This window comes from Giraffa tippelskirchi, chromosome 7, assembly GCF_054371585.1.
Source record: "Giraffa tippelskirchi isolate mGirTip1 chromosome 7, T2T-mGirTip1v1.2.pri, whole genome shotgun sequence".
In the NCBI taxonomy this organism is placed as follows: Eukaryota; Metazoa; Chordata; class Mammalia; order Artiodactyla; family Giraffidae; genus Giraffa; species Giraffa tippelskirchi.
Window position 1 is genome coordinate 137,815,741 of NC_137281.1, and position 25,008 is coordinate 137,840,748.

Here is a 25,008-nt window from a genome sequence, read left to right on the forward strand (position 1 = left end):
GGTGTCAATAAATATTGTAAATTTATTAATGTTATTAGGCAGATTGCAGTCTTGGCAGCCCACCACTGCCTCTTAAATCTCTTTTCTGTGATCCTTTCATACTTGGCATCTAAAAGGCCGCCCATCTTCGCTCTGTGATGGGTTCCCAAGGCATTTACTTAAAAATATCCAAGTCTAGAGAAGTCATTCTTGTCTTTAGGGGCACCATTTCGCTTTCTCAAGGTATTGCACCCAGGCTAGGGATCTGGGTCCGGAGGCTACAGGGAAGAGTTCGGTACGGGAAGCTCATCCTCCCGCCCTCCGATTCGCTGACTCGCACTCCACTCACGCGGTTCGTGTCTCTCATTGGCCATCGTAGCACCCCCGCCTCGGCTCGCGACTACTTTGTGTGCCGGGGCGGCGCGCTCAGCTCCTCCGGCTCAGCTCGCCGTCAGGGCTGGACTGGGGCTAGCTCTTCGGCCCACTGCATCGCAGGCGCCAGGAATTTTCCCGAGTCCGAGCCGGGTAGGAAGCATCCTAGGGAAAAGCTCCCTCCCCCGCCCCATGTTCTCTTTTCCGTACCGAATAAACTTCCGCCTTGGAGGGGTTGTTGCAGCCGCGGGTCGGGGGGAGAGCCCAGGCACCGAACCCAGGCTCTCATGGGGGAGGGGTCTTTCTGTCCGGGCGAATGTGGAAGACCAGCTCTCACAAGATTAAACCGGGCTTCGCTATTCGCATGGGAGTGCGATGCCATTCTATGATCGTGCTTTGCAAGCTGCAGCGGAGCGGCCAGACCTGCGCTACGGGGGCTGAGCAGCAGCGATCACTCCTCTAAAAAGTAGCAAGGAGCCTGCTTCATATTTCCAGTACCAGTGGCACTTAAGGGCCGCGGGCTGAAGTGGCACGGGCCGATCCGTTTCCCGGCGGTTGAGAATACGGCATTCCCCGGAGGTGGCGCTCCCGGGAGTGGGGAAGCCTGGCTCCTCTCGCGCCTCCTTCAGCCTCTGGCCTTCAAGCGGTAGAGGGCGGCCTACACTCGTGTCAGAATCGGCGCCCGTGCGCACAGCCCTGCTGCCCCTGCTGGAAGTCTCTTCGTCCCGCTGTGACCCGCGGCTCAGCCCGGCAGTCGGACGCTGCGGCTACGCGGTCCACGGGCGCGGCGAGAAGGGGGCGGGGAGAAGCCCTGGCACCGGCGGGGGTCGTCGTAGGAGGCAGTGGCCAGCGCATGCGCGCCTTCTTCCAGAAGCTTGGGACGCTGAGGGGGCGCGCTCTCCCAGTCGCGCGGGCACGCTTGCGCTAGCAGAGGCTTCCCCGCCTGCGCTCGCGGTCAGAGCCGCTCCGGCGCGTGCGCGTGTTATCTCAGGCAGACCCGAGTAGCCGGTTCTCTTCGCTCCAGGCCCCCGCCCCTCGCCGCCCCCTGGCCGACCCGTCCCCTTCCTCTCCTCGCGGAATGGGGCCGGCGCTGCTCGGGGTGGCGCGCCCGGGACCCGGCTCGCGCTCGATCTCGCGCTGTCAGCGACTGCCTGGCTCGCGCCGCCTCGCGCTTTCCCTCAGTCAGTGGCGCCGAAGGCTCCGTTAAGCAGAGACGGCGGCGGTTCCTGTTTCCGTTTCTTCCTCTCCCTTCAGTAGGGAGTAGCATCCTCCACCCAGCCACCCCTCCCACTTCCCCAACGCGGGGCAGCTGCGGCTGAGGGCTGTAGCGGCGGTGGCTGCTGGGGAACGGCGGAGACCGCCTCTGCTCCCGCCTCGGGTAAGGGGTCGTTTGGGAGCCGGGCCCCGCGCGCCCCGGGGTCTGGAGGTGGGCGAGCGCGGGATCTCAGGAGGCTCCGGGGAGGTGCCTGCTTGCCGTCGCAGCTCTCTTCCCCGCGAGGCGACCCCCGGGCCTGTTGCTGCCACTGCTGCTGCTTATGCAGCGGCTCCGGGCAAAGTGGGGAGGGAGCCCCCGGGACCATCTGATGGGTGCTTTTGCGCGGCCGCGGGGGTTGCGGGGGGTGGGGGCCGCGGGCAGGGGACTAGGGACGCCTGCCGCCTCGGCCGGGGCGTGGAGGGGCTGGGCTGCTGCCTTCAGCGTCGCGCATCCTTGGTTAGGGCAGGGGCAGAAACCGAGGAAAGGAGATGGGGGCGGGGGTGGGAGGTGTCCCTCTTCTCCTCTGCTCTTACCTGCCCTTTCGCCAGCAACTCGCTCCCTGGTGTCACAGACTGTGGGGAGGAGTATGCTTGTGCGTTAAGGGCTTTCCTGAGGGGTTCTCCGGCAGGAAATCGGGGAGTGGACCCGTGCAAAGATCCGCTCCCGGCGAGGGGCCAGTGCCAGGGCAGTTTCACGGCTTGAGTGCCGCTGCACCCTCGGTTGATGTGGAAATGATGAGCTGGCGGCTTTAGAGCTCCAAACTTATTTGGGAAGGTTAAATGAGTCCGTAAGTATTTATTTAACCTCCAGTTAAAGGAGGTTTGTCCTGCAAGAGTGAGTGGGCTGTCGTGTGCAGCACCTGTTTTTTTTCTCACAGTAGGGATTGCGATCTTCAGCCACACGTCAGAGACGCAGTGTATTTCTTAAGTTAAATGGCAGTGTCATGGTTAGAATTTATCCCTGGTGAGCTTTAGCGTTTGAGTGAGGCCTTGGATAGAGCAGGGTGTTATTTCTTATTCCCATGTTTGAGTTAGTTTACAGTTGACTTAATCCGGCTCAAGAGTGTGGACCTAGGCAAGCCATAATCTCCTATAGAAAAACCCCAAACCTCAAGGTAACGCAGACTAAATTTCGACAAAAGTTTTCTCTCAGTTTACAGTTAAACTCATCACAAGTCACTGATTGAACTTTGGCTTGGTTCTCTTTAGAAACTGCAGGCAAGGTTTAATTGCAGTTTTTTCGCTCCCTTGTTATTCTTGGGGATAAGTGCATATTTATTTTCTTGATTAAATTTTGTTTTTATGCATATTTCTTTTAAAGAATGCATCATATAGAAAACTTTTTAGGAGAGAGATTTGCAGCACTACAGAGTTATGCTGAAGTAGTGGAGTAAGTTGTATTCTGTCTTCTTGAAAGTAACTTAAAATTAACCTGAAATCCTATGCTGTATAATAAAGCCTTGTACATTGCTAGCCTTGTGAAATATACCATAAAATGCACATAGTAAATCTTAGTTTGATTTATACCTACTACAATAGTAAGGATAAGGTGGGAATTCAAAGATTTGAAATTATGATTTTATAGCTTAATATGTAAAAATGCAGGGTGTTAGAAATGAATAGGATTTAAGGAACATAGAAGGGTGGTTTGGAGGCGTGAATTTTCCTTTTCCTGCTTTATAAACTGAGAATTCTACTTGAATTGCTGAACAGCTGGAATGAAAGTTGCATAGATTGCAGAAACAGATGCAAAAATGTGTCTTTGATCAAGTAGTGAGTTAACATGAAGAATATCTTGTGGTTTATTAAGACAGTGATTCAAAATAATTTCCATAAAACATAGCATTATATAGGTTGTATTTTAGGATGTTCTTAAACTGAAATAGACACTTGAAGTTGTTTTCCTTCAAGTCAGTTTTGAGACATAGAATTGAAAAACAGTAACTTAGATTACATTCTGCAGTGTTTGGTTACAAGTTTTAACTAGTTATTTTAAGGCATTGGAGTGTCTTTAAAAGTGGTGAATTTTTAAATCACTAGTGGCTTGGAAAAACTTGTGTTCTTGTTTATTTTTTTAAGTGCAGTTATATCAGTAGGTTGGTCTGGAGGGGGAGCTAGTGCTAAAGCAAAGCATGGCTTAATATATGTTTGAACTTTGTAAAACACCCCAAACCAGATTTTTATGACCAGAAGAAAGAGAAACTTAATTTTTAGTTAAAAGAGTAAGGGAATTGATAATGGATATATATCTTATCTGTCCATAGTTACTTGTGGAGTATATATATTGTATATTACAAATTAGTTAGAAGTTTTTTTTGTGATCTGAAAATAAATGCATAAGGTTTGTTGAATTTCTCATTTTAAACCTCTGAAAGTATGTCCTCAAACTTAGGGTATATGATGATAGTTTCTTAACCTTCTTATGCATTGCATCAGAAAGGAAGCAGTATTTGTTAACCCTTTGTGCATGTTGTATCTTCTTAAGTTTTTTCTTTGTATTATCTACAGTCCTAAAATTTCAAAAGAGCTTCAAGTAGAGTCTTATAAGAGCAGAGATATCAAGTGTGTAGTAAGCTAGGTATTTATCAGAAGTAGAGGTAATTGCAATAAAAAAATGGGTCCTTGAAACATCTGGAGAGCAGGATCCCAAGGTCACTTCTTAACATCTCTCTCCTGCAATATAATGCAGTGAACTGAACTTGTGCCTTTGAATATGAAGCAGTAATTTTTTTTGTCTGTGGCACTTTATTTAGGTTTCTGAGCTGCAATCAGTTTTGATTTTACTTCTTTTTCTTTTTTTTTGATTTTACTTCTTACAGTTCACATATTCTTCAAATTTGAGGTTAGGATTGATTGTGTGTATATTAAAATCAGAATATTTTGTTTTATGAGGGTAGTAGTTGGGCTGTTCCCCATTGCTATTCATTGTGTAAATAGAATTTTGGTGGTGGTAAAATAAAAAAATAGATTCTATGAAAGGAATGAAAATATCTGTGAGATACAGAATAGTGAGGTGTTTACTGTATTTAAAAAGTTAATGCTATAAATCAGTTTTATAAGATATTCTAGAATATTTGCATATACCTTTTTCATTTCTTTAATGGTTCTTTTTGAGTCGCTGCACAGTACATTTAGTAAGTCTCTTGGTTTAATTAAATGGTGAACATACCCATTTCATATTACAGCACACTTATAAAAGTAAAAGCATTTTCATTTCATAATCATAAAAGCAAATGTAAAAATAAACATGTAATTAAGTTTCTTTACTAAAACAAAATGAGGTTCTAAGCAACTCTGAAACCAGCATAATTTTTCTACTCAGGCATCAATACTGGTCCTGTTGGTACTTTTCAAATGAGATGTCAATCTCCAGTCTTCTGTCGTCAACAGTAGTATTGTAGGTATAGGATTTAGAGGATCAATACCAAGTTTCCCTTGGTTCTCCTGTTGATGATTCTCTGGCTTATATTTTTGTACCATATAGTATATGGTTTTGCAGTTTGAATTGCTATTGAATTGTAGCTTGTTATAATGAAAGGAACATGTCTAAAAGTAAGGAATAATTACAACTGATTCTTTTAAAAAAGAGCTTTTAAAATCCTGAGTAGAAGAAGGTTATATGGGGATATATATGTATTTTATATATATGTATATAAATTTCTAACAGATTAGTCTCAAGTCTCAACCTTCCTTTCTCTCTACATTCTACTTTCTTGATTATATCTCCCCTTCTCCAACCATCCTCCATCATCCTGCAATTTTCTCTTTGGGATAGTTAGGAATCAAACCAATAAAATGAACCATATCATTCACTTGGCATAGTTTTTTCTTCCTTGATTAAATGACTTTATATCAGTCCGTATAATATTTTAAAGATAAAGCCCATATGGACTTTATGCAATACTGTAGATTTTTCTTTTAATGGGAGAAGAGCAAATAGGGCCTATGGGATTATGCTGTGTATTTCAATACAAGAGTTATTCATGCTCTTTACAGAAAGTAGAGCTATAGAGTTAATTTCATTTACATTTTTTAAGATATAGGCTTTATTTGCTAAAAACCCAATATTACACTCATTTACTACTTTTTAAAAATATCTTTTTGTGATAATTTTTTGTCAGAAAAGAACATGTGAAGAGGAAATGTGTTGAATTTTAAGTTAAAAAAAATTGACAAATTGACAAATAAGACTAGAACAGATGTAATTCATTCTTTGCTATCATTCTCTTTTCATTTGTATTGGTTCTATAGTATAACTTCTTCATTTAAGCACTGGAATAAAGCTTTGAAGATCACTCCTGAAATGCTCTCCTGTATTTGTCGTATCTAAGAACTTGGGTTTTTTTTTGGAAATTAAACTAATTCAGGGATAAACTGAATAAACATGATTTAACATATTTACATTAAGAAGATCAGGCTTAACGTTTCTACTTGTCACAGTCTCAGTGACTGGTAGGTGTAAATAAAGTTCATATTAGAAAATAAATAATAAACTATTGATGTTAATCTTTGATGTAAATGGGACATTAAGCTCATGTTTATTTTAGCATCTCAGTTATGAGAAGTGTTATATCATGTGAGTTGTAAATGCTGTAGCTTTCTGTTTGTAAATGAACAAAAGTGAAGGGAAAATGGAAGATTGTTCTATTTGATTTACCCCAAATATATAACTAAAATGAACCTGTTTTGTGTCTTTGTAAATCTTCTTATTTTTTTAAGACTGTTAATGAACTATGAATGAGTTTTAAATTTTTACTAATTTATGGCTGGCTTTTTGTATCCCTTAGATGAGATAAATGCCATTTAATATGCCTTAATACGTAGAGCTTTAGAATAAATTTGTCTGTAGTAAAAATGGTATTTACAAACCATCAAACTGTAAAAGCATCCCAATATTATTAAATGAGTTAATATTCCATAAGCTAGCTTTTAAAATCACTTTTATAGTTTTTAAAATTAATTTATTGTTTTATCTTGATAAGTAGTAAAGGTGGAAAAATATAGTTTGTAGCTTTTATATTTCATTCATTGTCTCAGCCTTAGGTATGCTTGGGACCAGTGAAGGGCGGGAGACTGAGAGAGGGGATGTACTAGTTGATGAACCCGCTTTCTTTAGAGGTGAGGGAGATTTCTTCTTCAGTTTTTTCCTCTTCATCCACTCCCTTCATCTCCCTGTTATCATCTGTCTTCTGTTCCAACAGTGGTGAAAAATGTGGGAGTTTACCACCTTTGCAGGATTTTTTTTTTTCTTTCTTAGAGTTCATAGACTATTTCCTGGTAAAACATTAGCTTTTATGTTAACAATAAGTTTATTTATGATGGCTTCATTCTCTTTTGCAGCAGTAGGCAAGAGACTGGGAGAAATTCAGGTTGATATGGGGTTTAATTATTGAAAGTCACTCAGTTGTGTCTGACTCTTTGTGATCCCATGGGCTATATAGTCTGTAGAATTCTCCAGGCCAAAATACTGGAGTGGGTAGCTGTTCCCTTTCCAGGGGATCTTCCCAACCCAGGGATGGAGCACAGGTCTTCTGCATTGCAGGCGGATTCTTCACCAGCTGAGCCACCAGGGAAGCCCAAGAATACTGGAGTGGGTAGTCTATCCCTTCTGGAGCGGATCTTCCTGACCCAGAAATTGAACCGGGGTCTCCTGCATTGCAGGCGGATTCTTTACCAGCTGAGCTACCAGGGAATCCCAATTCATTATTAACCATTTATTAATGATTTTGTATAAAAAGGGATATGGGAGATGTTGGTTCATTGTTAGGAGTCCTGTGTCAGTCATATTATTGTTCTGCTTACTATTAAATACATGGCAGTCCCTTCTTCCATTTCTTGAAATGCAGTCTTATGCCTTCTCTGTTATTTCTGTCTTCGTCTATGGAGTTTCTGACTACAGGGAATTGCTTTTTAGAATGTCTCGTTACCTCCTTTGTCTGCCTCATTGGAATAATTTAATGTTAAAACAAACAAACAAAAAACTAACAAACCCAAACAATAGGAACCTATGTCCATTGAAGAGAACTAGGTTTGAAACTAAAATGGACAGTAATGTTCTCCTTTCATGGGAGTAGTTTTAGCAGATTTAAGCCAGTTATTATGGAATGTTCACAAGGAGAAAGTGTATATTTGATGATGAGGGCCCTAGTCATTAGAGATCTAACTGACTCAATTTCTCTAATGTATGGAGTTGTACTTGTACCTGAAAGAGATATATTCAACAGAGATTGTAATTTTTTTTGTATGTGTTGAGTTTTGTGAATAACTACTTAATTCAGTCAGTTACCAAATGGCAAAAGGTTGTAATTTTGAGAAAAGTCTATTCTTTAAAATTAGAACTTAAGCCATGGTAAATATTTTGTTTTCTTTTTGCAAGTTTCAGATTTTTCTTTATCTTTTAGAAAGTTATTGAAATTTTAGGGTTTAGAAGGTGGTAATTGAAGCTCTTGAGTCAAAAAGTCTTTCTTTAGCATTGGTGAAATAAGCCTCAGTGGCATGAGAAAGGTAGATTTACTGAGTAATTCTGACTGCTTCCTCTGACATGATTACGGACATCTGGGTCTTCACCGGTTAGAACTGTTTGTGTTTAAGATCCAAGCATTAGATTACCAGCTTGATACTTAACAGGTGTAAAGCATTCATGGAATGAATGATATAATGTTATTTTTAATTTGTAAGTAAATGAGGACTATGCTTCTTGTGCTGAGTAGGCTAAAGAGTTGTATACCTAATAAGGATGTACAAATAATAAAGAAACTTGCTAATATGCAGTTAGGAATGGTTCCTCTTATTAGTGTTTATAATGGCACAAATTATAATGGTGAAAATGAAATCAGCGAAGAATTCTGTTTTGGAGCAGTTTGGTAGATAACAGATATAAGAGCACATTCTCTGTTCTGTAACTGTCTGCAGAGGTTCCCTTAGAGCCATGCAGAATCCTACCTAAAAGGAAATGATGATCAACGACTAAAGTATTTTTGAAGGAAATGGGCATGTTTTTTCTGTGTGTATTTGCACAGTGCCCGTCACCTTCTCTTTCCATGTCAAATATAAGATTAGAAAGTAAGGTATTTAACTTTTGAAAATACTGAAGGGAAAAGGATCTGAAGTTTGGAAAAAGGCTGGTTTCTTCATGTTTTAGTACTCCTTTTTGACATAAAATTTTCTGAGAGTGCCACAGTTGTAAAGCTAAAATCTGAGTGAGTTCTAAGTAATTTTTTGGATTGCTTTGTTGAAGTTTAATTTATATACCATAAAATTCACCATTCAGATTTTAGTAAATTTATATAGTTGGTGTCTCAGTGGTATAGAAGCTGCCTGCCCATGCAGGAGATGTGGTTCAGTCCCTGGGTCGGGAAGACCCACTAGAGAAGAAAATGGCAACCCACTCCAGTATTCTTGCCTGGAGAATCCCATGGACAGAGGAGCCTGCTGGGCTACAGTCCATGGGGTTGCAAAGAGTCGGACACGACTTCGTGACTAAACAACAATAATATAGTCATACAACAGTTATCACAATCCAATTTTAGAACATTTTTACCTTCCAAAAAGCATCCTCTTGCCCATTTGCCCAACCCCTATTCCTGCGCTCAGCTCCAGGCAACCACTTGCCTGTATTTTGTCTTTGTAGTTTTGCCATTTGTAGAAATTAGACATTAACGGAATCGTACAGTAAATGGTCTTTTGTGTCTGGCTCTTTTCATTTAGTATGGATTAAGAATGGATAAAGTATAAAAGCTTTGAGCTTGGAATCAGGAGACCTGGATATGAGTATTATCTCTGCCACCCAAATGTATAAACTTGGGTAAGCCATTTGCCCTCTCTGGGCCTCTGCTTCTTTCTCCATAAAGTGAATTATTTTGATTTTCTTCTATTTCGGTTTTCACCCCTTGGTAGATATTCGCTGACCTTTCCCTGGAACGTACCTTAACTCTCCCTTAACACTTTATGTCCACATACGTTTTTTCTGAATCAAAAACAAGGCTTATGGTCTTAAGAGGTGACTCAGCAATGGACAAATCTGAGACTGCCTCGAAGCATCAGGATGACTTATTAAACTTTTTCTTGGGCATTTTTTAATTCATGTGTACAACTTTGAGAATAGGGATAGTCTTAATTGCTGAGTTAATAATTAAGACTTTCGAAGAGAATAAAAGCAAAGTTGAATACTTGTCAGGTAGAGCTTTAAAAGTGATGGAAGCTTCTTAGGAACATAGAAAAAAATTATGCTTTTTAGTTATTTTTTGTTCTGGAAGTAGAAAGTGGAGTAGAGCATTTTTAGTGAAGTTTGAGCCAAGTTGGGCTCCAGGAAGAAGAGCCAAAGGAGATATATGGCTACTGTTGGAAAGTATATCCTAGGGCTCATCTGGAGGCAAAGCTGACAGATAACATTCAGGTGACAAATTAGGGAAAAAATATGTATATAGGGAATTAAAAATTAGGGGTGTGCGTATGTGTATGTGTAGCAGGTATAGACCACAGACTGAGTAGGCTGGTATCAGGTATATACCAAGGGTGTAATTTTCAGTATAGTATAGTAAAAGATAGGGCATTGAAAAACAACTAGCTAAATTTAAAAATGAGAGTGCTGTGACTACTTTTAAATATTCAATAATTTTGACTGTTAGAAACCATCAGAGCTTCTTATATCATCTGCAGTAGTAGGAAGTATGGCTATAAAATGATTGAACCTTTATTTTTATCCAACTAGTAGAATGTATGAGTGGTGACCTGCAAAGCAGGCTTTGTAGAGGAGGGGAATGTAGCTGTAAATATATTTTACTGATGGTGTCATTAGAGCAGCATAAAAAAATTTGTTCATGCTTTATAGTTACACTTTTTGCTTGAAATAGTATTTTTATTTTAGATAAATCATCTTATGATAACCAAAAATATCCCCAAATCAAATCTGTATTAAATGAAGATTTTTCACTTTTGACAGTATTATAAAGGTTGTGTTAAAACTTTAAAGGAGTTCCAAAAGTAGAATCCCAAAGCTTATTGTACAATGGCAGCATTCTAGGAATAAATATAAAGTTTTCTAAGGTGACTGTTTTTATCACAATAATATTCTTTTGAATATATGCTATACCATGTATTTTTAAATGTCCCACTGAAATTGCGACCTCATGGACTGTAGCCTACCAGGCTCCTCTGTCCATGGGATTCTCCAGGCAACAATACTGGAGTGGGCTGCGATTTCCTTCTCCAGGGTATCTTTCCTGCCCAGGGATTGAACCCGGGTCTCCTGCATTGTAGGCAGATTGTTTATCATCTAAGCCACCAGGGAAGCCCACATAAAAAATACCTAAATATAAATTATGTAATTGGAAAAATTTCAGTGTAAAGGAAGGGGAAACTTCTTTCTATAACTTATAAAGCCTCAAAATGTTAAAGGTAATCATCATTCATATGTTCCCAGGGAATTTTAATTTTCAATCATAATAATAAGTGAGCAGCTGTCAGAAGGTATAGCCATTTCGACATTTAGAATTCTTTTTCTTTATATGAAAGAAAGTGAAAGTGTTAGTTGCTCAGTCATGTCTGACTCTTTGCAACGCCGTGGACTGTAGTCCTCGAGGCTCCTTTGTCCATGGGATTCTCCAGGCAAGAAAACTGGAGTAGGTTGCCATTCCCTTCTCCAGGGCATCTTCCTGACTGAGGGATCAAATTGGGTCTCCCACATTGCAGGTAGATTCTTTATCATCTGAGCCACCAGGGAAGCATAGTTCTCTCAAATACTTGTCCTTAGAAAATAGCTATTAGGGATTTGTTGAATAATCAGGTACTACTTTGATATTTAAGCAAAACACCAAGCAAGACTGGGAACTACATTAAAGCAATAAAAATGATTAATTTCTAAGGTTTAATAAATTCTTAAAGGGTGCTGCAAAATACTTAACATTTGTTTAACAATTCTTTTCTGACTGACTTCCTACAGGGGCTATTTCAGACCTTTTCTACCTCTTTCCTAGCCTGTAACGGTATACTGCTCTCAGACTTTGCAGGTTATTTCACTTACTTTTTTTTTTGAAAAGTGTAAGACAGTTAAGACCATCAAACAGAGGCTTCCTCAGCTTTGCTTTTCTTTATCAGTTAATTGTGTAATTTCCCCTCCCCTGTACCATTTGGTGTCAGGGATGTGTCCGTTAGGCTTTCGTGACTACTTCATGACCACTTGTATCCCAGCTGCTCTTTAGAATGGGGCTTCCCTGGTGGCTCAGTGGTGAAGAATCTGCCTGTAATGCAGGAAATGTGGGTTTGATCCCTGGATTGGAAAGATCCCCTGGAGAAGGAAATGGCAACCCACTCCAGTATTCTTGCCTGGAAAATTCCATGGACAGAGGAGCCTGGTGGGCTACTGTCCATGGGGTCACAAAGAATTGAGCATGACTGAGCTACTGAGCACACAAGAGATTAAAAACAAAATTCAGTGTCAAACATTCTGTAACAAGATGAAGCTGTGCATGTTCAGGTACCTTTAGAATATATAGGTTCATTAAGTTCATTCCTTTATCATTTTAATTTCAGTTTCTCCTGACAGCATCTTCACTGGTCTAAAAAAAACAACAAAACCCTAAACCACTTTTCCTTATTCTTTCTGCCACTTCCTCCATTCCCTGCTCCCTGCCCCCCCCCCACTTCTTTTCATGTTACCCACAACCCAAAGAAAAAGCAGTATGTCTCTTGTTTTAATTTGTCTACCTTCTTTTTCAGTAAAACTATTCTCCTTGTCTTTATTAATGACCTTCTGAACTGCCAAACAGAGGCATTTCTAGTATTAGTTTTAGCTTTTTAATTCTTCAGATTAGACAGTGTGAATCCCTTCTCTTGATTTTCCTTATAACTCAGTAGTCCTGGTTCTCCTATATATTCTAGCAACTCTTCTTTTCATTCACAAGGTCAACTTCTTTATTAAGTATTAGCCTTATACATTTTTCTTAATCTAGACCTTTTTCCTTGTAATGTTACAGTGTTTTTTAGCTCCAGTAAATACCTCTTTCAGACAACTCCCACCCCATACAGAAGCTGCTTAAGTTTCCAGCTTGAGAGCGCCACTTGTTTCTTATTCCATCAAGCTCAATGTACTCAGTTCTGAATTTTCTCTCATCCAAATGTATTATTCTTTCTAACTTCCCTTTCTCTATTATTGGCTCATCCCTCTCATTGTCCAAACTTAAACTCTGAGTTATCTTTGAATTCCCTCCCCATCGGATCCTTTCCATTGTCAAGCTGTGAATTCCATTACTATGGTGTTTCTGTACTTCATCTGCTCTATTCTATTTCCTTTTTTTTATTTTAACTACAGAAGTTTAAGTTCTCATTACTACTAACATAAATAATTATAATTTTGTAATTGCTGTAATAGAGGGAGAGGAGGAAGAGGCAGTTCTACTAGGATGTGATCGGTAGGGAAAGAAAGTGACATTTAAGCTTAGCACCAAAGAATAGTAGGGAAATTCTGGGCAGGCAAACTGAAGAAAGACTTATTCAAAGTTTATTGTATGTTGTCAGCTCAGAAGACTTTTGCTTTAATCCTTACTGCATGTGGGTCTTTTTCCTATTGGCACGTGCTGTTGCCTTTCTTCAGATATTGAAGATCCGGAGAATGAATAATGTAAAGCCAGAGTGACACAAAATAATGTATATCTTATATTACCTAGCTTTGAGTAAGAAGAGTGGTAAAAATGTGAAGGGGTGAAAAGTGAGTACCGTTTGCACTGATGACTGGAAGTTGTCTTGAAGGTCCCTGGTACTTGGAATGTAAATCTTCAGTGGGCAGCTGTTTTCAGTCTACCGTTGACCCTTAAACAACTCAGGTTGGAACTGTTCAGGTCCGCTTATACTTTATATTTTTCAGTAGTAAATACTACAGTACTATAAGGTCTGTGGTTGACTGAGTTTGTGAATGTGGAGGAACTGCAGTTACAGAGGTCTGACTATAAATTACACTTGGATTAACCCCCACACGTTGTTCAAGGGTCAAATGTAATTCCATATGGCTTTATCTTTTATTTTTGTCTCTTTCTGCACATGTTTGATTGCCCTACAGTAGGACTTGGTAATATCTTTATATTAATAGCCACTAATAACAAAAGTAAATTAACTGAAGGTCACAGCAAGTAAAGAAATTATTTACTATTTCTGTTCTCTTAGAGAAGCAAGATGTTTTGTGCTTTTCAAATGGGAAACACTAAAAATAACAACATTTTTAAAATGATTGAACGAAAATGTGACTTTCTGACTTTGCAAGTAGGAACAACCTAGACAGCATATTAAAAAACAGAGACATTACTTTGCTAACACAGGTCCATCTAGCCAAAGCTATGGTTTTTCCAGTAGTCATGTATGGATGTGAGAGTTGGACTATAAAGAAAGTTGAGTGCCGAAGAATTGATACTGTTGAACTGTGGTGTTGGAGAAGACTCTTGAGAGTCCCTTGGACTGCAAGGAGATCCAAACAGTCCATCCTAAAGGAAATCAGTCCTGAATATTCATTAGAAGGACTGATGCTGAAGCTGAAACACCAATACTTTGGCCACCTGATGCGAAGAACTGACTCATTGGAAAAGACCCTGATGCTGGGAAAGATGGAAGGCAGGAGAAGAAGGGGACGACAGAGGATGAGATGGTTGGATGGCATCACCGACTCAATGGACGTGAATTTGAGTAAACTGTGGGAGTTGGCGATGGACAGGGAGGCCTGGTGTGCTGCGGTCCATGGGGTCGCAGAGAGTCAGACGTGACTGAACTGAACTGAACTGAGAATGGAGGTAGAGCAGTCCAAGAACAGCCAGATCCAAAAATTTAAATGTCTTCTGGATCTTCTCCATTTCTTGACTTCTTTCTTTGTGTTAGTCTTGTCATCTGCTTATGTTAGAAGGCTTTTTTCGACAGAAATGCATGGACTCAGACTACTGAGAACTTAAATTTCTGAAGGAAGGCCTGTAATTAGACCCATCCTTGGAGAATTGTCATTGTCACCAGAACCACATAAAATGGCAGAGGGTCAGTTCCCCAAAGGATGGGAATACTATAATCCAGAGAAATGGGAGAAGGAATGAGGAGTAGGCAAAAACCATCTATAATCATTAGAGAGGAGGAGGAAAGGAAGGGAGTAGGAGATACAGGGAAAGGAAAATGCATATACAGGGGAGAGAAGCAGGTTAAGGGAAAGGAACTATTATTAGTTGAGAGTTTACTGTGTGCTAAGCCTTGGATTCCGTATCATCGATCACAACCTTGTCGTGACTAAGGGGATTGCATACCTCAGTGATGCTATGAGCCATGCCATGCAGGGCCACCCAAGACAGACTAGTCATAGTGAAGAGTTCTGACACAGTGGGGTCCACTGGAGGAGGAAATGGCAACCTGTTCCAGGATTCTTGCCTAGAGAACCCCATGAACAGTATGAAAAGGCAAAATGATATGATACCTGAAGATGAGACCCCTGCTGAAGATGAGGTTGAAAGGTGTCCAGTATGCTGCTGAGGAAGAGCAGAGGGCAATTGCTAATAACTTCAGAAAGAATGAAGTGGCTGTGCCAAAGTGAAAACAACACTCAGTGCTGGTTGTATGTGTTGGTGAGAGAAAAGGCCGATGTTGTAAAGAACAATATTCATAGGAACGTGGAATGTTAGGTCCATGAATAAAGGTAAACAAGACGTGGTCAAGCAGGAGATGGCAAGATTGGACATCAACATCTTAGAAATCAGTGAACTAAAATGGACGAGAATGGGCAAATTTAATTCAGATGACCGTTACACCTACTACTGTGAGCAAAATCCTTTAGAAGAAATGGAGTAGTCCTCATAGTCAACAAAAGAGTCCTAAATGCAGTACTTGGGTGAAACCTCAAAAACAACACAGTGATCTCAGTTCATTTCTAAGGCAGCATTAGAGTAATCCAAGTCTATGCCCCAACCCCTGATGCCGAAAAAGCTGAAGTTGACAAGTTCTGTGAAGACATACATACAACACCTTCTAGAACTAATACCAAAAGAAAAGATGCCCTTTTCATCATAGGGGATTGGAATGCAAAAGGAGGAAGTCAAGAGATACCCAGAATAACAGGCAAGTTTGGCAAATGAAGCAGGGCAAAGGCCAACAGAGTTTTGTTAAAAGAACATGCTGGTCATAGCAAACACCCTTTTCCAACAGTACAAGAGACAGCTCTACACATGGACATCACCAGATGTCAATACTGAAATCAGATTACTTCCCTTGTGGCTCAGTGGTATAGAACCCACCTGCTAGTGCAGGAGGCTCGGGTGCAGTACCTAGGTTGGGATGATACCTTGGAGAAGGAAATGGCAACCCACTCTGGTATTCTTGCCTAGGGAATTCCATGGACAGAGGAACCTAGAGGGCTCCCATCTTGCAAAAGAGTTGGACACGACTTAGCGACTAAACAGCAGCAACAATGTTCTTTGCAGCTGAAGATGGAGAAGCTCTATACAGTCAGCAAAACAAGACCTGGAGCTGACTGTGGCTCAGATCATGAGCTCCATATTGCAAAATTCAGGCTTAAATTGGAGAAATCATGGAAAACCACCAGGCCATTTGGGTAAGACCTAAATCAAATCCCTTATCATTATACAGTGGAGGTGATGAATAAATTCAAAGGATTAGATCTTGTAGACAGATCAGGTAGTGTGCCTGAAGAACTATGGATAGAGGTTCCTAACACCGTATAGGAGGCAATGACCAAAACCATCCCAAAGGAAAAGAAATGCAAGAAGATGAAGTGGTTATCTGAGGAGGCTTTATAAATAACTGAGGAAAGAAGAGATGAAAGACAAGGGGCAAAGGGAAAGATATACAGGACTGAATGGAGAGTTCCAGAGAATAACAGGAAGAGATAAGAAGCCCTTCTTAAATGAACAGTGCAAAGGGATAGAGGAAAACAATAGAATGGGAAAGACTAGAGATCTCTTCAAAAAAAATTGGAGATATCAAGGGAACATTTCATGCAAGGATGAACATGATAAAGGACAGAAATTTTAAGGACCTAACTGAAGTAGAAGAGATTAAGAAGAGGTAGCAAGAATACACAGATGAACTGTACAAAAGAGGTCTCAATGACTTGGATAACCATGATGGTGTGGTCATTCACCTAGAGCTAGACATTCTGGAATGTGAGGTCAAATGGGCCTTAGGAAGTATTACTACCAACAAAGGTAGAGGAGATGACAGAAATCCAGCTGAGCTATTTAAAATCCCCCAAAATGATGCTGTTAAAGTGCTGCAGTCAATGTGTCAGCAAATTTGGAAAACTCAGCAATGACTAGTTCAGTTCAGTTCAGTCGCTCAGTCGTGTCCGACTCTTTGCGACCCCGTGGAGCACAGTATGCCAGACCTCCCTGTTGATCACCAACGTCTTGAGTTTACTCAGACTCATCTCCGTTGAGTTGGTGATACCATCCAACCATCTCATCCTCTGTCGTACCCTTCTCCTGTCCTCAATCTTTCCCAGCCTCAGGGTCTTTTCCAATGAGTCAGTTCTTTGCATCAGGTGGCCAAAGTATTAGCGTTTCAGCTTCAGCATCAGTCCTTCCAATGAACACTCAGGACTGATTTCCTTTAGGATGGGCTGGTTGGATCTCCTTGCAGTCCAAGGGACTCTCAAGAGTCTTCTACACCACAGTTCAAAAGCATCAATTCTTTGGCGCTCAGCTTTCTTTATAGTCAACTCTCACATCCACACATGACTACTGGAAGAACCATATCCTTGACAAGATGGACCTTTGTTGGCAAAGTAATGTTTCTGCTTTTTAATATGCTACCTAGGTTGGTCATAACTTTCCTTTCAAGGAGTAAGCATCTTTTAATTTCATGGCTGCAGTCACCATCTGCAGTGATTTTTGGAGCCAAGAAAAATAAAATCAGCCACTGTTTCCACTGTTTCCCCATCTATTCGCCATGAAGTGATGGGATCGGATGCCAAGATCTTTGTTTTCTGAATGTTGAGCTTTAAGCTAACTTTTTCAGTCTCCTCTTTCATTTTTACTTTCATCAAGAGGCTCTTTAGTTCTTCACTTTCTGCCATAAGGTGGTGTCATCTGCATATCTGAGGTTATTGATATTTCTCCCAGCAATCTTGATTCCAGCAATGGCCAGAGGACTGGAAAAGGTCAGTTTTCATTTCAATTCCAAGGGCAATGCCAAAGAAAGTTCAAACTATTAATACCATACAGTTGTGTTCATTTCACATGCTAGCAAGGTAATACTCGAAATCCTTCAAGCTAGGCTTCAGCAGTGCCTGAACCGAGAACTTCTAGATGTACAAGCTGGGTTTAGAAAAGGCAGAGGAACCAGAGATCAAATTGTTAACATTTGTTGGATCATGGAGAGAGCAAGGGAGTTCCAGAAAAACATCTACTTCTGCTTCATTGACTACTCTAAAGCTTTTGACTGTGTGGATCACAACAAACTGTAAAATTCTTAGAGATAGGATATTAGACAAACTTATCTGTCTCCTGAGAAACCTGTATGCGGGTCAAGAAGCAACAGTTAGAACCAAACGTGGAGCAATGGACTGATTCGAAATTGGGAAAGGAGTCCATCAAGGCTGTTTATTGTCATCCTGCTTATTTAACTTTTATGTAGTTTACAACATGCAAAATAACTGGTTGGATGAGTCACAAGCTGAAATCAAGATTTCTGGGAGAAATATCAACAACTTCAGATATGCAGATGATACCACTCTAATGGCAGAAAGCTTAGAGGAAATAAAGAGTTTGTTTATTCATCTGTTTAGAAGTTTGGGTTGCTTCTAGTTCTTGGCAGTTATAAATAAAGCTGCTGAAAACATTTGAGAATAACTTTGTATGAACATAAATTTTCATTTCCTTTCGGTAAATACCTAGGAGTGGGATTGCCAAATCAGATGGTAAATGTATGTTTACTTTTATAAGAAACTGCCAAAATATTTTCTAAAGTTGACTTTACCATTTTGTATTCCCATGAACAACATATTATGTGAGTTCCAGTTGATCTTCATCCTTGCTAGCACTTGGTATTGTCAGTTTTTTTTTTTAAAGCTCTTTTCATAGATTTATGTCATTGTGCTTTTAATTTGTATTTTCCTAATGACTCATGATGCTGAGTATATGTGTGCTTTAAAATGCATTTCTTTAACATTCTGAGAATGTGTATTTGTTTTTTAAAAAATGATTGCATTTTTTCCCAGAGTCATACAGTAAATGGCTTTGACAAGGCCTTTGATGATCATTTGGGTTATTGCTCCTACATCACACAATCTGGAGGACACCATTCACAAAAAAAAAAAAGTGCTCTGTGGAGTTGTGCAGTGTAGCAGTCCTGGCTGTGTATTTACAGCTATTATCTTGAGTTATTGGTGATTAGTTTCCATGGAAAATTTGAGTAGTATCAACTGATGCATTTCAAAATAATTTTTCAGGGTTTCCCTGAAATGAAATTTTGTCCAGGAACAGGTTCTGAAGAAATGCCCTACAGGGAGTATGGCTAATGGATCAGACTTGGGAGACAGAAAGCCTGATTTCAAATTCTCAGCTCCTCCATTTACAGCATTTACAGTGACTTTGGGCATCTTTTCTGGCTTCTCTGAAGCCATGTTTTTTCAGCAAAACAGCATTGATAATATCTCCCTTTTATAGATGATGTGATAAGAATTATCAGTAATGCATGCAAAATACCTGATACAGGGTCATTTCAGTTCAGTTGATCAGTTGTGTCCGACTCTTTGCGACCCCATGGCCTGCATCATGCCAGGCTTCCCTGTCCATCACCAACTCCCAGAGCTTGCTCAAACTCATGTCCAGTGAGTCGGTGATGCCATCCAACCAACTCATCCTCTGTCATCCCCTTCTCCTCCTGCCCTCAACCTTTGCCAGCATCAGGGTCTTTTCCAGTGAGTCAGTTCTTTGCATCAGGTGGCCAAAGTATTGGAGTTTCAGCTTCAGCATCAGTCCTTCCAATGAATATTCAGGACTGATTTCCTTTAGGATGGACTGTTTGGATTTCCTTGCAGTCCAAGGGACTCTCAAGAGTCTTCTCCAAAACCACAGTCCTCAAGTTGCAGCTGCCTTTAATCTATTTCTTACCATACTTAGTGCTGATTATCCAAAGGCATATCCAACAAATGCATGAGGTACCAGCAAAGCAAAGGGAAAAAAAATTTAAAAAGAAAAACAACATTAAAAGTGCTTAATATTAAAAAGTTTTTTTGGAGTAGTAATTGGATAAAAAGTAAGAATTTGTTGGGCTAATTTAGTTGTGGAGAAGGCAATGGCACCCCACTCTAGTACTCTTGCCTGGAAAATCCCATGGACGGAGGAGCCTGGTAGGCTGCAGTCCATGTGGTCACTACCAGTCGGACACGACTGAGCGACTTCACTTTCACTTTTCACTTTCATGCATTGGAGAAGGAAATGGCAACCCACTCCAGTGTTCTTGCCTGGAGAATCCCAGGGACGGGGGAGCCTGGTGGGCTGCCATCTATGGGGTCGCACAGAGTTGGACATGACTGAGGTGACTTAGCAGCAGCAGCAGCAGTATTTCATTGGGAGGAGGTTGAGGATTATATTATATTTTCTGTACTTGGAGCTTCTGACATTCTTAATTTGGTCGTGCCACCACCATTGTCACCACTGCCACCTCTGTAATCATGTCAGTTCTGTTGCTCAGTTGTGTCCGATTCTTTGCAACCCCATAGACTGCAGCATGCCAGGCTTCCTTGTATCACCAACTCCTGGAGCTTGCACAAACTCTTGTCCATCGAGTCGGTGATGCCATCCAACCATCTCATCCTCTGTCGTCCTCTTCTGTGTGTTATAAAAAAAAGACTTTGAAATATAGCAACTGTTTAGGGACTGAGAAATGCACTTTACTTGAGACAAGAAGATAAGTGACTGAATACTTCTGGATACCATTAGTTCTGTCCAGTGAAGTCAGGATATTTGAGGCTCCAGTGAACTTTATAAGATTTTTCTAAACTTTATAATTTCTTGTTGTGATTCCATGGTGACTACAGTAAATCCTTAAAACAGCAAGCCAGGAGAACCAGGGAGATTCTGGATACAAAGAGAGAGGTTTACCAAACAGTAGAGTGAGTATGGAAAGGAGTTTAGATTGAGTTTCTGGACCTGGGAAGTAACTTTTAAGTCTTAACTGTAGAAGAAGAGTCATAGTATGATTTTGTTCACTTGCTTGCTGGTTTTTTTGGTTTGGTTTTAAGCCATCTCTCTTACCTTGGTGTTTTCTGTTAGACTTATTGGTTTCTACTTCCGTATAGTAAGGAAGTTTCACAACTTTGAATCACACTGTTTGGGCTCACAGTTTTGTTACTTTCCACGTGATTTTTTTTGGGTAACAATATGAGGAGAAATAAGAAATAGCTTAAGAAATAGAATTAAAGGTCCTTCTCTTTCTCCATTTCTTCTCTCTCAGCTAATATTTCATTCTAGTCACTTTGTAGCTTAGAGAAGGAAGATTTGCATTCACATGTCCTTCCTTCATCTGCCTTTTCTTCCCTTTGATCTACTGTGTCACGTTGTCTGTTTTTTTCAAGTTAACAAAACCTAGATATTTAGCACTGTCTCCGGTTGCTGCTGCCAACCTCCATCCTAAGGCAGCTCCCCTTCTCCTGCTTCTCCCTCTGTGGTTAAACTCTTGGTACCATTTCACTTTTGCATTTCTTAAATTCCCAGTCTCTACTTTCAACATTTTTTGGTATATTTTTTCACTGACACAGGATTACAGTTAGAAGCAGTTGTAAGGGCTAGTTACGTGGTTTCCTAAGTTTTAATTAGTTTTAAAGAAATTGTTTAAACGAGTATATAAATGAATGTGTAAATGTAGTTGCTGGTATTTTATTTTCTACTGAAAAAGATATAATTCTCCCCAGATAATGTGTAGCCAGTGAGTACTACCCCCACCCCCTCTTCTCTGCCCCCCAGTGGTGGTTGACATAGATTAGTGTGGTTAAGTAGCCACCAGCAACTCCTCTAGTGATTATGTCTCACTAATACCCTCCTTGTAAACTTGTCAGTATTGCTGCTGAAACTTGACAGAGAGGCACATTTTCTTAGAAATTTATGTCACCTGTTTTGAATAGGGACACTTTTATTGTCTTAGACATCTGTTTTCCTCTTTGTTAGGCAGTTTAATAATATGTTCATCAGATGTTTATTGAGAAAGTACTGTATGGCAGACACTGTAGGCCCCAATTATGTCAACAGAAATGAAAATGCTCAAAGGGAAGGCACCGTAATCTCTCTGTACTAAAGTTTTAACTTATTTTTTCATTCTATTTGTAACTTTAAACTGCAAAAACAAAAACAGAGATTACATCGAATTCCCATGTAACATCATCTGATTTCAACCTCTGGCCTTTGTAAGAAAACAAAATTCAGCTAAGTAAATTTGAAAATTTGATTGGCTTTTTTCAGTGATTTGTGAACTGGGCAGTGTTCCACTCTATCTAGCAAATAGAAAGGAGCTCTGAAGAGTTGAGCAAAATGGGAGAAGGGAACAGGGACAGGGTCAAAGAAAGAGCAGAGTTGCCTCATCTTTCTTTGGGGTAATTCAAGAGGTCTGTCAGGTGGATTATCTCTCTACTGCTAACCAGGAAATTCCAGATTGACTTGTTTAAGATTGCATTCCTGTGAGAGATTGAAATTGTTTTTAGGTTAGGTATTAAGTCTTGGTTTGCAGACATGGGTCTTAGCCCAAATGACTCCATTTTGTCTCTTTCCTCAACACTTTTTTTGATGATATATCTTGATGAAAATTCCAGAAATCATGCTGTTTTATCCATGAATACTTTAGGATGAAACTTGAATTCCTTTTTTAGTGTAATTACAATGCTATTGTTATACCTAAAAACAACTGTAATTCTTAAAATTAACTGATACTCCCCAATTATGTACAAAAAGTCTTTTTGCATTTGGTTTGTTTAAATCAGGATCCCAAAATGATCCAGTCACTATAATTGGTTGTGTAACATCTGTTTTAAATTTCTTTAAAAAAAATCTACTTACTATAATTGGTTGTGTAATGTGTTTTGTTTCTTTGAAACAAGGATAGTCTGGCTCTCTATTTTTCCCTATGCTATTGACTTGTTGAAAAAAAAGTTTTATTTTGGTGGTGTTTTTCTGATAGAATTTAGTTGGATTTGGAATAATTAGCACTTGCTCTAACACATTTTATCTGTATTACTTCCATCTGATAAAACCTAGCTTTCCAGGTTGTCAGTTAGTTACCATAATGGACTTCTGTGTCTTCACTGAATTCTCTGAACAACTGCCTTAAGATGCAAGCATGCATCTATCCAGAGTCCTTCTCCCTGGGAAAGAACTTAACTTCCCTGGTGATTTAAGGCCTTTAAAAAAACAACCAACTCTTAGATTTTTATGACATTTGTGACTAGTATGTAAGTCACAAGTATTAACAAGAGTTCATTAGGGCCCATGAAGAATCAATAAAAGCGTGAAGTGAGATACTGTACATATTAGGGGAACATTTTACCATAGTCCAATGATCTCTTTTGTTGTAGAGGAGAAGTACCCTTGACCTAAATGAGATTGAGGAGAAACTTCCTTATCTGTGCAACAATTTATAACAACTGAATCTTGTAGTAATTATTTTAGACCCAAGATAACAAAATGGGAACTGTATTTCATAATCAAACCACATCTGCCTTTAAAAGAAGAAAAAAGTGAATGAATGTAATGAGCAAGTTATACAGAAAGAAATGTATTTTCACACATTTTAAGTGATTCTTTTTTTTATTAAGATGGTATCTTGGATAAGTGGCAAGATAATTTTTTTACAGAGACAGTACATTGACAGGTAACTAATTTTCATTATAATTTTGGGAATTTACTTCCTTATTTCATACATGGAGACCTATTATACACTTTGGTGATGCAGTTAGAGATCGGGATTGTTGAAACGTAGATGTCGTTTTAATTACAGTTTATAGTACTGTACCTTAGAATATTTTCATATATTTGTAGAAAAATATACATGTTATTAGTAGTTCAAAAATTTGAACCAAGCTTTGGATGACAATGAAATTTGTTTAATAAGTAAAAAATTTTAAGTTTAAAACTGAGTATGGCATAAAACTGAGAGAGGTATCATACCTACAAAATATCTCAGAACTTGAGTTGTTGAAGAGAAGGAAGGTTTGAAAAACTGTCACAGCCAGGAGGAACCTAAAGAGATATGACAACTAAATATAATTTAGTATATTAACTGGGATCCTGAAACAGAAATAGAGGTTTAGGTAATCTGCATAAGCTATGGGCTTTAGTTAATAATAATACATCAGCATTTGTTTATTAATTTTAACAAATGTACTATACGGGGCTTCCCTTGTGGCTCAGCTGGTGAAAGAATCCGCCTGCAGTGTGGGTTCGATCCCTGGGTTGGGAGGATCCCCTGGAGAAGGGAAAGGCTACCTACTCCAGTATTCTGGCCTAGAGAATTCCATGGACTGTATAGTCCATGGGGTCACAAAGAGTTAGACACAACTGAGCAGCTTTCACAGACAGACAGACTGTAAGATGTTACTATTAGGGGAAACTGAATGGGAGGGCAGTATATGGGAACTCTGTTATCTTCTGAATTTTTCTTTAAATTTAGAACTACTCTAAAAGAGAAAGACTCTTTGAGAAAGTTAATTTTTTAAAATTATGAATAATATTAACTGCTTGAGAACAGGGTCATTTGATATTAATATTTGTAAGCATAAAGAAGAAGCACTCAATAAATGTTGTGTGACATTGTTACACTTAGGTTATTTTGTGGAAGGATTTTTGGGAAGATGAGAAGCAGAAAATTGATAAAGAAGCTATTTAATTTTCTTAATTTTTATTAAAAAGTTGCCAAAAATTTGAGTTGATTTTATTTGAATACACTTTATACTGAATGAATTAAAAATGTCTGCATAAGCTTTCTATTTTTTCTTGAGGCCAGTTTGAAGTTTTCAGTATTGTAAATGATTCTGCATCAAGCTTTATTTAGTTTATGAAACTGTTTCATTCCATTAACAGGCTTAGTGCTAAACATTAAAACTAGTCCTTTAATAAGAAGAATTAAATAATATAAAAAAAAACCCTGAGTATTTCAACATTATTAGCCGTTAGGGAAATGCAGCTTAAAACCAGAAATAAATACTACTAGGTACCTTTTAGAATGGCAAAACAAAGACACAAAACTTTGACAATACCAAGCTGGCAGGGGTGAGAAGCAGCTGAAACTCGTGTACATTGCTGATAGGAATGCAAAATTGTACAGTCACTTCGGATAATAGCTTCGCAGTTTCTTATATAAAATTAAACATACACTTAACATGTGGCCAAGAAATCTCACCAGTAGGTTTTTGCCCAAGAGGAATGAATTTATGTTTCTTCA

General features: G+C 39.6%; 1 protein-coding gene across 50 annotated transcripts in view; it reads left to right on the forward strand.

Moving 5' to 3' along the window:
• The first annotated feature begins 410 nt into the window (after positions 1-410).
• Positions 411-25,008, forward strand: part of FUT8 (fucosyltransferase 8) — a 367,612-nt gene continuing 343,014 nt past the window's right edge. For 33 of the 50 annotated variants that reach the window (XR_014059426.1, XR_014059425.1, XM_081509980.1 and 30 more), the window contains exon 1: positions 1,676-1,729. The gene's annotated coding sequence lies outside the window, so the exon portion shown is untranslated. Of the gene's footprint in view, positions 505-1,675; positions 2,394-25,008 lie in introns of those variants that run through there. The other 17 variants (XM_081509992.1, XM_081509994.1, XM_081509990.1 and 14 more) reach the window with 2 other exon arrangements.